The sequence below is a fragment of the Lipotes vexillifer genome, unplaced genomic scaffold (assembly GCF_000442215.2).
Source record: "Lipotes vexillifer unplaced genomic scaffold, Lipotes_vexillifer_v1.1 scaffold98, whole genome shotgun sequence".
NCBI classification, from domain to species: domain Eukaryota; kingdom Metazoa; phylum Chordata; class Mammalia; order Artiodactyla; family Lipotidae; genus Lipotes; species Lipotes vexillifer.
In genome coordinates, this window is record NW_006799611.1 from 2,748,273 (window position 1) to 2,752,797 (window position 4,525).

Genomic DNA, 4,525 nt, shown 5'->3' on the forward strand with positions numbered 1-4,525 from the left:
GCCCACCCCAGCCGCCTCAGTCAAGCTTGCCCGAGCGCGCAGGGAGGGGCACCGGCCGCGGGGGAGGAGCCTGCGGGGGCGGGGCGGGGCGGGGCGGGGAGGAGCCTGCGGGGGGCGGGGCGGAGGGGCCCCGGCTTGAGGCTGCTCGCGGCTGCCCCCTGCGGCGGCCGCCGCCGGGCCGGCCTCTCGCTTCCTTGTCCTATGGCCTCCGCCCGTTTGTGCCTCTTCCCTTTGTCGATTCGCATCCTCCTGGCCTGCTGGGCCCTCTGGCTCCCTATTTCTCGGCGTCTTTTGACCTGGATCTTTCTGTGCCGACCATCACCACCACCTTGACCTCTCTAGCCCCCCCTCCTCTTCTGCCCCAACCTTGGTGACACTAAGGACAATTGAGCCAGGGGATAGGCCAGCTGGGGACTGGTCCTCCACCGCTGGGGAATGGCTGTTTGGCCCCCGGAAACCCTCTGGTTCTCCAAAGTTGGGTGAGGGTGTGTGGAGGAGTTAAGGGGAAGGAAGGAGAAGAGAAAGAGGGTCTTCCGTTCAGCCCAGGTGGAGGAACGTGCTACCCTCCAGGCCTGGACATGTGCTGACCTTGAACCAGCTTCTCACAGCCCCAAACAGGCAAAAGGATGGCCTGCACATACACTTCCCCCTCTCCCATGGGGCTTGGAAGGGGCTTATTACCTGTTTGCACTGCTCCCCGCTCTCTACCTCTAGACTTCATCTTCTTACCCAGTGGAGAGCTCTGTTCCTGAACTGGTACCCTTTCCTCTCTGGCTCTGTCCCCTGGATTCCTGGCTTCGATTATCTCCCTGCACTTATACCAGTTCCCCATCTTCTACCCCAGCCTGTCTGTCCAGAGTGAGCTTCAAGTCATCTGGAGGTTTATGAAAAATCCCTGGGCCCACTCCCAGCCCTGGTTCTCTCAGTTCAGGTGGAGCCCGGCAGGTGGAGTCTTGAAAAGCTTCCAGGTGACTTAAATGTGCACCACAGGTTCAGAACTACCGATCTGCATTATTATCTACATGGAGCCATCATCAACTTTCGTGTCACTCACACACCTGCAGTTCATCATCTCTATGTGTTTCTTTGTGTGTTTCTATGTGTTCACTACGTATTTCTATTTGTATTGATCACTGACTTATTTACCAGTGTCTGTCTGTAGCTAACTATATCATTTATTTAGCCAGCATACAATCATATCATCTTTCAACAGTCATAAATCAATGTAGTTACATGTTTATTCATTCAATAACCACATTGAGCAAGGTTAAAGAAAAAAATATTCATGATACTTGTTAAGGACTGTAAGGAAGACTTTATTCAAGAGAGCCTAGTGCAGGGGCAGGGGTTGCAGTCTGGGAGAGAGATTGGTCTCAACTCCAAATACAACAAGGACAAGTGGGGATTTATAGACAATGAGCAGAGTGGGGATGTCAGTGGATGGAAAATGACTAAGTGGGAACATTAGGGCTAGTGAGATTCTTGCGGAAGGCAGACTAGGGGGATAAGATATCGAGGATAGAGGATGAAGAATTTGATCAAATATGGAGGGTGATCAGATACCCAGGGTTGGGGATTTTACTAAACTGACCCTGCAGAATTCTTGTTAAAACTGGACTCTACAAGATGGAAACTCAAGGTTGCACCTAGTCAAGCAGAGGGCTGGCTCACAGGAGCCTGACTCTGGTTTGGTCAAGGAGAAAGACCTTATCGGCACCAACTATGTGCCAGGGGCTGTTCTAGGTGCCATGGATGCAGCAGTGAACAAAACAAGGCTCTTGCCCTCTTGGATAAACAGATGTATAACAGGTCAGATCCTGGGAAGAAAAACAGCAGGGTAAAGGGGAGAAAGAGAGAGAGAGAGAGAGAGAGAGAGAGAGAGAGAGTGAGACAGTAACTCCTGATCTTGTATCTGTCCCAGTCCATATGTTGCATCGATTTATCTAGCTTTCTACTTGGCTATTGCAGTTTTTCTAATAGCAATGGCCAAAATGTCCTAAGACCATGCCAGGCCCAGCACTGAGCACTTTTAAGTGAATAATCACTTAAGGTCCTCGTAAAAGCTCAGAAACCATCGTTCTCCTCATTTTAGGAAGCTAAGGTTTAGAGAAGTTAAGTGATTTGCCCAAGGACACAGGGGAGGAAGCAGTGGATTTGGCCCCAGACGCAGGCAGTTCAGTGGTGGAGCCTGCTCTCCTTTGCTCTGGCTGCCACTTCCTTGGCTCATCAGCTACCACTCTCCTCTCTCTCTCTCTCTCTCTGTCACCTTGAGTCAAAGATGCCAGGTTTGGGGACTTCCCTGGTGGTCCAGTGGTTAAGACCCTGTGCTTCCACTGCAGGGGGCACAGGTTCAATCCCTGGTCAGGGAATCAAGATCCTGGATGATGCGGGGTATGACCAAAAAAAAAAACCAAACAACATGCCAAGTTCGCTCTTGCCTCTGGATCACACAGCCCATGCTGTTCCTGAACACTCCTTCCTTTTCTCTCTGTCCAGCTAACTCTTAGTCATCCTTAGGTTTCTGTTTGGACGTCACTTTTTTTCGGGAGTCTCTCACCTCCCCATGGGAGCGCAGGTGTCCCTGGGAATCCCCATATTCCTGAGTTTCCACCATTAGAACAATATTACATAAGATTGTAATTAAGTATCTTAATTATATGTATCTTGTCCACCACTGCACTCCCAAGTCCAGCCAAAGGGCTGGCACACAGAAATATTAGCTGTTGATGAATGAAAGAATGTGACCTTACTGATAATTACACTAAAAAAACTTAGATGTGTCCAGTTCTTTGGTTATGAAAGGGCTGCCACACTGTTTTCTTATGATCAGCACCAAAGCCCTGTTACTCAGGCAAGGCAAGAATTCCATTCCTATTTTACAGAGGGGTAAACTGAGTAAACCCCAGAAAGCTGATGTGGCAGAACTTGATTCCAACTCAGGTCGGCCTGATTCCAAACCCAGTGTTTAGTGCAAGGCACAGTGAACCGAATCACTTGATGCCAACTCTTAGGGAGACAACGTCTCGTAGGGGAGGCGTGGCACTTCTGCAAACAACCCCAGAAAGTGGAGAGTGGCAAGTGCTTAGGAGGATGCTGTAGGAAGTTAGAGGCGGTGGCGTTGGAAAGTGGGCGCTCGAAGGGCGGGAAGAACTTGTCCGTGTGGACACCAGTGGAGGCAGAGGAACCAAATGTGAGAGCTCAGACCACCGGCAATTCCTTCCACAAACCGCCTTCGAAACCTGTTTGCTTCGCCTCATCCCTTTAAGAGTGGCCCCGCCTCACTCAGCCACCCGGGTCAATCTAATCTCGATGGCCAATCACAGGAGAGAAAAAAAAAATCACTTCCGCGCCTCAACCGCACTTAGGGGGCGGAACAGAGGGAGAAGGGAGGGTGAGACAATATTGGTCACGTGACCTACCCAATTGCACAGAGGCCGGGGCGGTGCAGAGGAGTTCGACGACACTCATTGGCCAAAGAAAGGTTGGCCCTGCGTGAGGCCACGCCCCCCGTGGCCCCGAGGTTGGTTGCGCGGGCGGCGGGGAAGGAGACGCTGTCCTTCCGCAGCGATGGGATCCTGGGTGAGTGGCGGCGGTACGGACTGAGCCCGCGGAGAAGCCGGGCGGCGTGGCAAGGTCCGGGACTGAGGCTTGCAGCGGGCGGGAGCCGTCCCTGAGCGGGGAACTGGGTAGGGTTGCAGGTGTCCCAGCTCAGCCGGACTAGAAGGGCCAGCGTTGGAAAGAGCAGGTACTCGGGCCGTGGGCGGCGCGAGAGGTGGAACGGAAGGTACCCGGTCAGTGGGAAGATGCCCAGGCCTGGAACATTGCAGAGATCGGAGCAGGGGCGCAGGTACTGGACCCGCGCTGGGCAAGTACCGGGATGGAAGGACCGGGTGCGCGGGCTGTGGAAGGCGGCGGCAGTGGGCACCTGGACGACCCTCAAGGATATTCCGGGGGTCGGGGCAAGAGAGGAGGGGGCCTGACCAGGGCATGCGCAAGGAATTGTCTGGGATGGAAAGAGCAGATTCTGAAGAAGGGGGTATTGCTGAGGTCCAGCGTGGGAGTGCTCAGTGCCGGTCCTGGTCAGACTGCTGAGGTGTCCCACCGGTGTGGAATGAACGGAGACTGGGCAGAGGGGACATTGATGGGGTCAAGGCGGCATGAAGGGTGCTCAGGCTAGAGTCATTTACGGGGTGGTTCAGGGCAGGGGAGGAGGTGTCCGGGATGGAAAACGTGGGCATCCAAGCTGAGAGGTTGTGAGTGCCCTGGTGGGGGTGGAATGAGGAGGTTATTGCCCAAGGTTACAGGGCAGGAGAGGTGACTTTCCCAGGTGGGGACGACATTAGGAGTGTCCACGTGGTGGGGGACATTGCCATGGTCTTGTCGTCACAGAGAAGAGGTGCAGGCTTCTTTCATTCAGCCCTGGGTCGTGCCAGGAGGAAGGATGGGATATGGTTGGGCTGGATCTGGATCCATCCCTGGAGTGAAGCGGTCTTGGGGTGAGGGTGTCATTACCTGTGGCACCTGC

The 4,525-nt window shown here is 53.8% G+C and overlaps 1 protein-coding gene across 1 annotated transcript in view; it reads left to right on the forward strand.

The window, feature by feature from the left end:
* Positions 1–3,548: 3,548 nt before the first annotated feature.
* MIGA2 (mitoguardin 2) overlaps positions 3,549–4,525 on the forward strand; it is a 26,054-nt gene continuing 25,077 nt past the window's right edge. The window contains exon 1 of the mRNA XM_007471804.1: positions 3,549–3,579. The gene's annotated coding sequence lies outside the window, so the exon portion shown is untranslated. The remainder of the gene's footprint in view (positions 3,580–4,525) is intronic.